The 13,338-nt window shown below is 38.0% G+C and overlaps 1 protein-coding gene across 2 annotated transcripts in view; it reads left to right on the top strand.

Moving 5' to 3' along the window:
• The window catches only part of LOC107265923, a 199,863-nt gene that overhangs the window by 4,997 nt on the left and 181,528 nt on the right, over window positions 1–13,338 (top strand). The window lies entirely within an intron of this gene.

The following is a 13,338-nucleotide window of genomic DNA, read 5'->3' as shown; positions in this document are numbered from 1 at the left end:
ATGCAAAAAGAACGATATGAGGCATATATGAAGGTTGCAAATGGTCCACCAACCAAAAATATTGAAATTGGACTGCAGATCAAGTTTGATCATATGAAAAAATGTACAATACCATAATTATACGATCCACAGGAAAACTTTGGGACTGGAAAATAAAGCTGGAACTTCCAGCTATTAATTAAATCTTAAATCCTATGTCTTATTTCTTTTATTTTTTTTATATCTGTTGTGGTGGTTCCAACTTTTTTTTTGAGCTAGCACCGCCGCAGATTTTTACTAAAAGAGGTGGAGTTTTAAAATTTTAATTATGGCACTTTTAATTAACTCTTAAACAGATCCTAATTTTGCAATAGATTTTATTTTGATTTTCCACTGTGGCGATTCCAGCTTTATTGACGTCTTCATCGGGATTTTCGTTTTCCGTATTAACATCGTGACAACTAAGCTATCCATGCTTTTTTTTTGGAGTTTAAATAGATTTTATTACTTATATTTTTATGAACTTGTATAATTTTAACATTTCCGAACAAGGGACCTTAGATTCTTTCGTACGTCGATCTTCAGAACTAGAGTGTTATATAACAGATGTAATTAAGGAGCATTTAATAAAAATTTTTATTCCATAGAATTTTAAATTGATAATAATTAAAGTAACCTTAAGCTAGGACCATTATTTCAGTACGAGCAAACGGAGAATATTTGTCAGTTTAAGGTGGCAGAATCACCATATTTTTGTAGGTTAAATTTTCTTTTAATTCCTGGGTTCTGAAGAGGAGTGCTAAAATATAAACCTTCAATTGTGACCAATTGCCTGGCAAATAATAGCAATTCATTGATATTAAAGCTCTCTATGTAGCTAGATCGGGCAACACGAGTAATACACTTTTAACAACTCTATACAGGATTCAGAGGAAACGACTGAACCAATTATACTCAATATGCTTTTATTGTCTTCCTAAAAGCATGCCTTATGGAATGGACTTTAGCGAAAAAAGTTTTACCTTTTTAATAAAATCGTTTATTGAAATTTGGAAAAACTCATTTCATAGAATATATTCTTAGCTAAACGATAAGCTTCAATTGATTGAAATTCGACCATCGGTATGGTTTGAATCGTGTGCAGAGTGTTGCAAAATATAGGTTGTGGGATATTAACTTTTGGGTCTTGACATTAAAATGTCATGTATTCCTTCAAATCTTAATTACACTGAATCAAGCCCATGCTCTCTTGTATATTCCAATCTTCTGTTGCTTTTTGTGATAAATACATGTTTTTCTATAAGATTTCTCAGTATCTACAATAAACAAACAATACTGCCAAACAATAGTGTTAAATTTTTCTATTGAATTTAACATTCTTATCACTTCTCCTCTTTTCCTAACCTCAACAATTGCTATATTCCAAAGCTTACATTTGCATGTTTGCATGTACACAAATTATGCACACTTGAGTTATCGTAGAAGCTCTTCCTATACTGTTGAAAATTCTGCTACGTCCGCTTGTCCATAATGTTGGAAGTTGCAGCAGGCTGTAGACCTACATTATAGCATTAAATACATAAAAGAACAGTTCATAAATATAAAATTAATATTATAAATTTTGTATGGACAATAATAATACTCCCTTGGTTTTTTTTTTTCATATCCTTTTCCATAACTTTTTATATGAACTCTTCATAGTGAAACATTTTTCATTGATGGGTATTGTATAGTATCGAGTTCTCAAGTAAGGTTATAATAACCTAACCTAACATTTTCCTTAGTAGCCAATGACATCCTTATTTCATAGCGGATCCAAACCTTGAAGTCTTAGCTCCAAAGGTACTTGAAAAATGTTAAAAAAATTAGTAGTTACTAATTAAATTCTTGTATATAAAAGAAATATCAATATATGTATATATAAATCTAATTTATGTTAAAAAGTTGATCGTTCTACTGCGTCCACGGGTAATGGGAATCGACGCATGCGTAGTCATCTGACGCGAGGTTTGAATAGGTGCGCTTGGTGTTGGAGTTCTATAACTTTATCGTTTTGTCGAATTCGTGCATAATAAATTTTTTTCGTGTAGAGGAAACATAAACTAAGCGGAAACTCCTCAAAAAATTGATTTCTCTTCGAAAATTGGGGACTCTGTTAATCTCTTTAATTTTTTTCCTAATACAATGAGACTTGCGATATATGTATATGAATATGATGTACATTAACATTAGAATATTCCTCGTGGCAGCGAATCTTTTCCAGAGTTAAAGTTGGGAAAAGGTGTCTGAGGCAAAATACATATTACTATGTTCTTTACTATGGCGTCTGAGATACTTTTCCCCTATATGTTCAGAGAGTCTATTTGTGTAAACGAGAATCACCGACGTTCTCGTAGGCGTATTTGAAGCCGTACTCTTAGTATCTGTATGATGTTATTCGCAATTTATGCAAATGACTGCATGCTGCATTATCCCATATTTGACATGCATAGGTTAAGGAAAAATTTAACACTGATTTATAAATAATTAGTTTTATTTTTAAAGTTGAATCCTTGTAGAAGTTGGTTTCTACCCCCGGCAAGCGGCTAGATGCGAATAACCGGGTGTTCCCAGGTACGCAAACCTAATTGGGAACTTGGTCAGTCGAAGTCGGGAACAAATCCATCTATAATTGAATTAAGTGAGAAAGTATGTCCGCCAGGTGTCAGAACGTGAATAATTAATCCACAACTAAAGTGCATCTCTCCAATGTATATAATATATATCAGACTAATACTTTTAAGTGGTACACTTTATTTAAAGTGTGTGAGCTTGAAATGTTACGCACGCTAAACTATTTGAACACCTTGAAGCGAATCGGAAGATCTCTGACAGGTTATAATTCTGTGTATAAGTACATAAGCTGCGCGAGTATTGTAGTTAAAGTATACGAATTTCTGTATTTCGTAACACGAATAACTTGCTTCAACTGCCCTTCGTAGCGCTTTTCATACAAAGCATTTTCCCCATCGTTCGCGCTCTATTCTTCCAAACTAGCCCGATTAGGGTCTGGTTACGACTTCTGGTCAGAGTCTGTGTAGTATTCCTGATCCAGTACTGGTTACGTACAGCGGGACATCCTAGCCCACGTTCCCGGACAGATTTCATGGTCAGTGATCTTGGTTTTAACTCGGCCTGCCCCCGATTATAATTTCAACCAAGGAAGTGCTAAATTTAAATAATATTTAAAAAAATATAATTTCACAAATTTAGTTAGTTATTTTGTTAATCTCCACGATGTATTCTCGCTATAGTAATTGTTAATCAATGCGCAAGACCAAATATTTGACATTTTTTTGATAATGGAATAGGTATTGCTTTAATTTTCATGTGAGTAGGTTGTTCTTTTACTTTTCGAGAGGCGTATGGCCTCAGTTTTCGAGTTATTGGCTATTAAATTCCAACTACCAAGTATCTTAATTGTGATGTGCGCAGCATTTTGCACTTAGTATGAGCTGTCGACTATCATTGCAAACCGAAGTGTTTAGTAAAGTACGTTATTCCCTAGCCTTTTTATGTTAGGCACTTTTTGCACACTTACAAGTGTGTTGTAGAACGTAAAAAGAACACATTTAAAGTGTGTACAGAGTGACTCCCATGGAAGGGATTATTGGGAACAACGTTAAATGGGTATTGTAGTTATCTGTAAATATTGAACAAAATGGGTTCACAAACAGAACTTTAAGATCTTCATGCCACGACAGTTTGCGTTCATAATAGAGCATTACCTAATTTTACCTGAAATGATCATCTTTCTGATGAATATGACGATGTTAATTTTACTTTTTACATAGAGAAGTTATAATCGATTAACTTATATATAGAAAGGCATGACGTTAGCCAAAATTAAATGCGTGTGCACTGTCAAGGAGTGCGAGGACCGTGTGCCAGTTATTTTTGGCTTGCACATTCAGGTGGTTTCTAAATCTAACCAGTTGATGAACCGTTGAGTAATAACTTCTAAAATGAAATTTTCTCTGCAATTAAGAGAAAACCGGTAGCAAGCTACTTGGGGCTCATTTAGTCCAAAGATATCAGGCACCAAGCAGTAAGCAGTGACCAGTTGGTAAAAAAATTAAACATAAACCATACGGAAGATAATTTTTTGTGAATGTCACAACAATATGAGTAATTTGTATGGTTTTGACCGGTGATTAAATGGATAACATTCACTAGATGTAACCATTTTTTTTATTTAGCAGTAAATATATTCTTACGATAAATGTGGTTGCAACGAATGAATTTTATATTAAAAATATTTGTGAAAATTATTATTGCAGTAAGAATACAGTAAATTAATTAAAATTTTAATATTTACTGAAATTTATGGAAAATATCATTTACATAATGATATAATCATACAATATGTATAAACAAAATTTAAAAAATGATACCTGTGCACTTTACCCACTGAGTCACCCGAACAATTTGTTAATGTTATTCGGATTAAGAAATATAATTGTCATTATTTATATATGTATATGGAAATATTCTAAACTATTATTAAAAATTAAGTCTGTATTCATTTTTAACGATACGGAATGTATTAATTTCATATAAAGTTATCTTTGTGTAAAAAAATATTAAATGCATTATATTTGTATATTTTATTATATATAGAACGATAACAACTGCCACTTTCCTTATAAAAAAATTAACATATTGTGACGCGGAAGATTTTAGCTCATCAGGTCCTTGGCGGAAACTATAGTGGTACGCAGGAAAACGCGAAATTAGAAAAGAATCCAGGCAAGATCCCACCATCTCAAGAGCCAACACTGTTACACATTAGCTGCTTCCGATTCTGTTGTTTTATTTTTGCTATGTCCCATGCCGCTAATATTGTATTCGCGGGCTTACCGAATCTCGAGAAGAACCAACGAGGGTTCATCGGCGTGGGAGGAACGAGGACGAAAGGCTGAGTGACGTCAGAGTGTCAGCGGGGCCCTAGCTGCGCGCGCTGTCGCTCACCGCACCAATCACCTAGCGACTTGGATCAACTCTACGCACGATATCACCCGAGCTACATGAACTGGTCTACGCGTACCGAGTAACTAGCAGGAAGCTATTACTCATCCTGCGTGACAGAGACCTACGAACAACGGAGCACCTACAACGCACGACAACCCGTGAAGGAGGCTCACCGCTATCGACAACAGGAACGAAAACTCGCGAACTGGGAATCCGGGGACGCTTGACGAACCTTTGCGAATTCCTATGGGACGAGCCCATCGCGGGACAGCCTGTTATCGCTGTTCCCGAATTGTATGAATCGTCGCGAAGACACACTTTGAACATTGGCGCGTGAAACCATATCGAGGAGTTCTGATTGTGGCCGAAGGATCAATTAGAAGTGGTTGCGGATAAGGGAGAGGATGATCGTCTGTGGTACTGCCGATTACGATTGAAAGGGATGACTAATTCTTTCTTCTTCCTTGAACTGTCGACGACGCGAGTCGTATTTTTGGGCCGTTTCGGTTTTTCGGGGGTTAAAGTTTGAGGAGAATCAGGACGTTGTCCGAGGTCGCGTTAACGGGCCAATTTTTCAGAATGAAGAGATTTAGAGATTTCTAGAGACGAAATCTCGTAATACTCCGCGTTTTGTACGTGTTTGGATGGTGCCGTGGGCACGTGGGAGAAGTTCCCACACGTAGAATCGCGTTCATCCAGGGTACGAGATTCCGACAACCAGCAAGGGACTGTGTTCGCGTAAATGTGTTGCCCATCGTGGACATATTTGTTTCGCGTTATTGTGAATCGATTTGAGTATGACTGTGTGCGAATCATTGGTTTTCTCGGCATTGGTTGAGTGTTTGATTTTCGAAATACCTTGTACCTATCGCGTTCAAGTTAGGGACCTGTTGCCGAGAGACACGAAATGGTCCTTGAGGTTGTGTTTTCGAAGTGTCGTGATTAGATCGCGTTATATTGTAGAATCGACTCAGGTATTGAGATTGTACGTATTTGAAAAGTACATCGAATTGTTCGAAAGTATTTATGGAATTTTTGAAATGTCGAAATTGTATCGAATCGTGCGAAAGCATTTATTGAATTTGGAAATGTGAAAATTGTATCGGATTGTACGACCGTATTTATTGAGTGGTATGAATTTGACTGCGCGAAATAGATCGCGAAATTTGTTCGTAGGAATTTATTATGACCCTAGTTAGAAATGGAAATGTTATCATTTTTAATAAAATGAAATAAACACCGATTTTGTTATTGTTGACCCAAAAAGACGATGTGTTATTTTTGTTGGAGCTGTCCTTGATTTTGAAGATCCCCAATGCCAAATTACCCAAGAGAGGCACGAACAAACGAATTGATCAGAACGGATACGTGGTTCCCGGTTAGAACCTGGCGCCCAACAACAGGATTATTAAATAGAGTTTAGGATATGTTAGACCTCGGTTGCCTGGAACGCGAAGGAATCGAGTAAGCTGTGCGCCGGTGAGTCTCACATCTCCCGACGAGGCTCGATCGCAAAAAATACCTCACAATACATATATATATTTCCCTAATTAGCACATTATTGCTTCCATGACAAGTTAGATGCTTATTGTATTGCGAAATTGCCTAGTATCCCGTTCGGGATACAATAAGGCGTGGCTCCGGGTTTCGAGAGGAGGAAACGGAGGAAAATAGTGGACCGGCGGCAGAGGCACAGGGGGGGCCCTGTTGGATTGAGAACCCGCACGTAAGAGGTGTCCAGCCGCCAGGACACACTATCGGTATCCATGAAATTCAACCGGCCACAGTCTGCATTTCCGTGGAGAGGGCGCCAGAGGGGGAGGATTGTTTTGCATTGACTTACCACGGACAGTGGTTAAGAGGGATTCCCAAGAATCCCTCCTTATGGGAGGAGGCGGAAGGGACACGGCCACCGCACTTTTGGACTTTAAAGGGATTTATACGAAAGTCAGTTTTCGGTAAGTACCGCGAAGACGGTCTTATTTAGAGAAGATCTTGGGAGAAGAAATACCCGAGGGGGAGTCATGCGGACACACGAGCGCCTAGGGGGCTACCAAAGAGGAAGAAGCTCGTTTTCAACAAGACCTGCAGGGATCGCGAAACGCGCAGTGAGGGGGCTCGTGAGTTTGGCAGGCTTGTCTCCATGACTAGAGGAATGGCTATGAACCGTCGTCGAGGAATACACAGTACGCGACGAAATTTATATTGTAAAATCCTTCATTTGTGTAGCTGTAATAAACGAAACGGTACACTACCCACTGTATAATTATTTTGCGTGCATGTTCAACGTTTCCGAAATTGTCTTTCGTTGTCCTCACATTTCCCTCTATCATTCTCAGCAAGCTGAGGCTGAGCAGCCATGAGATTTGGAGAAACGAGCCGTAGAAGGGAACATTGACTCGTGGAAGACACACCTGGCGCCTAGCAGTTTGATTTTTCTTGTTTTTTTTTTTTATTTTAGCACGTTGCCATCAGCTAAGGATTTACTTGTAGGCAACGTCTGGAAACGGTGTATGTTACAACATATGTCGAAAATATCTGTAAAATACAGGGTGCATAAATATTACACGTTAGAAGTGCTACACGTGCATATCATCCTACGGGTCTTAGATGCCAGTTAGACGTATTTTACATGTACATACCCTGCACATCGTAAATGTGACCCGAATGAATTTTCATAGAATTTCCATGGTGTCATATCCAAATATTGTCAACGACAAGGAACTATGACAAAGTATCGAATATTTAATTTGAAATAACTAATATACACCTTTTCGCACTGTATTTCGTATTTAGACTCATATTTTTCTATATAGTTATATTAAAATTAAAGGTTTCTGTGGTCCATTATGAACTCTTTATGGCTCATCCAGTTCTCATTTGTAGAGGATGTAAAATTGTATAGCTAAAACCAATGAGATCACTAATTATGGTAAAATTTTCTTAAATCTTGCATTTGTCAAAATCCTTCAATTTCATTTTTTATTATCAGATATTTTGTCGCGTGGATATTTTGACGTTGGCCGTACTTGCAAAGTGCAAGTAGGCTAGATGATTGCACATGTATTGTAATTAGTTCAGGATGCATTTTTATAACATGTAGGATTTTTACGTGTGGGATACATATTTCCCTGTAAAATAGACATGTATATACGGGCAGTAAAACCTATATTCAAGCTATAAATATTTTACTTAAGAAAAATATATTTTTTAATATATTCCAACTATATGTCATTATTATGTCATATCATAACATCACACGTATTACGATAATTTGGTACGAATATCAAGGAATTAGTGGTAGATTTGGATTAGAAAGTCGTTTGATTGTCAAAAATAAATGTTTATTTCCTATTAGGAATAAAAGTACTGATAAAGGTCTTTCGGATAAGTCATAAACATCTTTGAAGCCGGGTAAAAACGGATATCTAAATTACGTCTTTATAAGCGTCTTATAATAAGGGCATAAAAGACTTATAAAAGTGCTTTTTTTGACATTTGTTAAGGATCCCTCAGAAAAGATGTTTTTCACGAGTCTTTATGAATTTCGTATTGCCTGGGTTGCCGGGGCAAGTGTCCTCTACTTTCCCGCAGAGGCCCATAACAGTCTCAGGATATGGGGCCCTCCAAGCCCATATAATAATAACAGTTGTATGCCTAGATAAATATGTATGATTATTATAATGTTATCGAAGCGAAATATTTTACTAGAAGAATCGTTTGTTATCGTGTCATCTAAAATTGAAGTCCATTATAATTTGTTACATATTGAATCACCTATCGCACAATCATTCTGATCATTAAATAATTTCTTACAAAATTCTGTTCGTGATGTTCTATAAAATTTGTCTCGATCGATATTCACATATCTCCTGAGGCATGCACTTCCCTAAGATGCTTACAAATCTGTCATTTCATGGTGTCTGGCGACAACATTGCACTGATATGCACTTATGCAATTTAATTTCGCTTGGGCACGAAGATTTAGAATGGTTTACAAGGGGAGAGTGAATGTGATATTCAGGGTTGAGTTTCATGTTTGTCTGAGGTGGAAAGAGTAGGAGAGCCTACGAGGGCAGCAAAGTTGGTAGGAAGGCGCTTCGAGCAAAATACACTTTTCACGTTGTGCTTCTCGCGATACGCCTGATGCTTACAAATGGATTTAAAGTGAGAGCGCTTCTCCCTTCGATTTTCGATTTCCGATTCGCAATTCTCACTCTTTGCCATATCACATCTTGGCTTCGCATATATTTTCTCTAGTAGTCCAATCATCAACAGATTTCTCTTAATACTTCGAAAGACCTGCCAAAATCGCACATGTTCTTTTCGCGCAGGTATATGTCCTTACAGTGTACGTGTAGCTTTGGTGTGTGTGTGTGTGTGTGATGTAATTGGCAACTGGGCGAGCTGACCTACTGATGTTCGGAGAAAATAATCAGGAGTAAAGCGAGTAATTAGCACGAGTCAGTTACATATCTAATCTGTTTTCTAATCAAGAGATCTGCCATCGATATATGCACTCGTAGAAACTTCATGTATGCCTGTTGCCACTATAACGACTTCAAGGGGTGCCGTACTAGGTTGGCACAATCAGTTTCTCTCACGTAGAGAAAAATTCGACTGGTTGACATTTGGCGACGAAGGGATCGATCTTGCAAAACCTCGTAAATTCATCGATAGCCAATGGCGCGCGTGCCTCGTTCTCGGTCTTCCTGCCTCAGTGCTATCGGCTGCCAAGATATTTCAACTAGAGTCCTCAAGATGTTACTCTCCGCGGTAGACTCGACGAGACTCGATAGATTCGATGGTTTACTAGTGCTAGTCATGATGGTCGACTTGGAGATGACTCGTGGACACGGTGGCGTTGTGGCTGTCACGTGCGACTCCGTACTATGTGCTAGATGAGTGGCAGACACATCGATTCAACATGCATTGGACACCTGCCAATGTCAGCAGATGTTCACTGATTATTTTATATTCGCAGGCCACAAATCGCACTCCCGGTCGAATGAGTTCAGTATTTCTCTTTCGCTAAAAGATTAGCAGCCAATTTCTTTTGATTTCTCTAGACTTCTCGGGCAACGCGCCATCTGCTTCGATGAGGAACAACCATTGACAGAAGCTATAGGCTTCTGTGAACCTAGCATATAATTTTTTTAAATCGATAAAAAAGAAACCAATTCTGTTTGTATCCTCGTTGTGATTCTACAGCTCGTGATAGGTTTTATCAATAGTTCTATGGATTCTCGATAATAATCGCGTTTCAAAGAAATGAGATGCCAACTTCCCGTAATACCTCATAGCATCTTATCGTATTTTAAATATTCAAGTGTAGGGGAATAAGAATCCGAAGATTCCTATAGCCTGAAAACGTTCTGTCAGAAGTTCTGGCGATTAAATTACTTGAAAAATTATTTATTGACACAAAATCCGTCTAGCTCGCTTTAATGTTATATCTTATTCGCATACGTTGATCGGTTTAGACATATAATCGTTTCAACGACTGTTCCGATCGAAAGTATTGTTTGAACATTGAACAGCTGTTTGGGACCAGTCGGAACAAGCCGTCAGAAGTTAGGATCTCATGTTAACCTGCACTGAAAGGTACAATGTTTAAACAATAGATCTGCTGCGGGAAGTTGGCAAATTGTGTTTTTTCAACCGACTATTTTTGGGATAAAATTAACAGTACTATCACTAAAATGTATGAAGAATTATAGAAGTCAGTTGCATTCGATAAGAAGAGAATTTTAATTCTGATTTGCTGATAATTGATATCATAACTTCACAGTTCTCATATAGCCATGCAAGTGTGAAATGCTAGCTTCTTCTAAGTTTTTTTTTTTTTACAGAATTCCCAATAGGTCCGTAAAGTCCTGTTGAGTACCATGTGTCTTAGCAAGGCCTGGCCAACCCAAATGATTTCACGGGCCACTTTAATGACGCGTAACGTTACAGCGGGCCGCACTTTAGGTAAACATGCTTTTAAAAAATGTAATAGAAATACATAATGAATAAAACTATTCATTTATTTAATATTTTTTGTATAACTACAACGAAAAACAGAAGTTTTAAGTGTTGGTCAGGCCTGCACTTTTAGGAATCATTTTATAGATAAACAGTTTTTTAAAATTTCTTACGTTTATCAGCATCTCGCATTTGTTTTGAATCCAGTAGTAGGGACATCTGTAGATAATATGTGCCAACGATTTGTTAGCCATGAACAAGCATAATAATAATATTTTTCTTCATAAATAGAGTGCCCCACCATGTGACACCAAACGTGCGTACAATTAAAATGAAAAACAGTTATCTTCTGAAAAAAAAATATTGCCCAGTCTATACTTATTCGAGCTCCCATTCTTTACGCTAATCAGAACTATAACGTGGACACCGGTGGCCATAGAAGCCAACATCGCACCTTTCAGTGCACGCTAATAAGATATCACATTGAAGCGAGCTAGACGGATTTTGGGTCGATAAATAACTTTTTAAGTAATTTAATCGCCAGAACTATTGACAGAACGTTTTCAGGCTATAGGAATCTTCGGATTCTTATTCCCCTACACTTGAATATTTAAAATACGATAAGATGCTATGAGGTGTTACGGGAAGTTGGCATCTCATTTCTTTATAACGTGATTATAAGCGAAAATCGATAGAACTATTGATAAAACCTACCAGAAATTGTAGAACTATTACGGATGCAAGCAGAACTGGTTTCTTTTTTTATCGATTTGAAAAAAATGATATACTAGGTTCACAGAGGCAAGCCATAGGTTCTTTTTTTGGTCGATTTTGACGGCGTGCTAGAGATGGTATCATCTTTCCGTCTCTCTCGTTCCTTCTTATCTCATCACCGTCCCGTGAGAGAAAGTCAATACGTACGCTGTAAATTGATCTGCTTCTTAAAAGACACACCGCCCGCTCGGAAGTGGCAATCGGTGCACGATTTATCGATCCCACCGGGACGTAAGTATCACATGATAGTAGGCGAAAGAGTATAAGAATATTTCGAGTATATGAGAGTGACTAAGAGAGTATGAGAGTATGAGAGTATCAGAGTATGAGAGTATGAGAGTAACACTTGGTGGTGAGAAGCGGACGGCTACGGGAAGTCGCTGCAGGATGAGGAGGTCGATTTGCGCAGGAAAGCCGATGGAGCGGCCGCCTCTGGCATTATGATTTAAATGCAAAGATTAAAAAACCCGACACGTAGTGCTATAATAGTAAAGGAAAATAACTGTTGAGTAAATGGGACCGTAAATGAAAGTTGGATTGAATTCGCGCTCCGTTACTTTTCACCATAGCCGTGCAGTGTTAGATACTGTGGCGCTGCGAAAACAGTCTCTCTTCGCCAATCCTCCTCCCCTCATATTCTGTCATGCCTCTGCAACCCCCGTGTCCGTTTTCTCGGTTGCATTCCCTTTACTATCTTTTGATATCCCCGATATACTTTCACCAGAGAAAAAGAATAATTCATTAAAGTAAATGCAATTCTTAATACCTATTCAGACGTCGTTCGTCTTGTCGTTGCGTTTTTTATGGCTTATGCTGCTGCCAACGCACTGCACTGACTTCGTCCGAATGAAAAACCCATTACTACCTTTACTCTTTTCGCTCCTTTACCCTCCTCCGACTATTCCTTTTTTACTGCCTTTACTTGTCCCACTCGTTGCTCCCGCCTTCCTTTGCTTACGTCTTTTGTACCTGACTACGAGATTGTTTGCACCATCAACCAAGAAAACATTTCAGTCGACTACTGCTTTGTTGTAACGAAATCAGGAAAAAATTTAAAGATTTCACTGTGATCGGCTTCTACGCTTTATTCAGTGTCTCTGGCAGCATGGCCGTTATTTATTTTCTCGAACAACGCTCTTGCTTTGAATGACTTAAATTACTCATATGCTTCCGTGTTGCAATAGTGCCATGATTTGCTGCTTGTTCAATGGATCACGTGCGCACGTCCATGCGAATGCGATGCTGAAAATTAAAAAGCTTTAATAGAGTATGGTTAAGGAGATAACAAGGGTAGAGAATTCCAGAAATCAATTGCAGGCTTAAAATACTTCATGATGTACCGACTGAAAGATAAACGGACGAGTGCTTACACTAAGTTTAGCTAGCGTATATTAATAAATAACTGATTTCGGCAAAGTATTCCTGATCCGTACAAATAATATTATCCTGTTTGAGTTCAGTAACGTCGTGTGGTGATGGTGACCGCTGTGAAGCGAAGGAACTTCAAATGGTCTGATTGGTGCCGTCATTCGAAAATCACATAATTTCTAGAAGCGGTTTGAAATGAAAAGAGAGAATTGGAGTGAGAGTGAAAAAAAGAATGAACCC

This window comes from Cephus cinctus, unplaced genomic scaffold (assembly GCF_000341935.2).
Source record: "Cephus cinctus unplaced genomic scaffold, Ccin1 Ccin1_scaffold0255, whole genome shotgun sequence".
Taxonomy (NCBI): Eukaryota; Metazoa; Arthropoda; class Insecta; order Hymenoptera; family Cephidae; genus Cephus; species Cephus cinctus.
The sequence above is the reverse complement of the archived record's forward strand: the minus strand, read 5'-3'. Positions and strand labels throughout refer to the sequence as shown.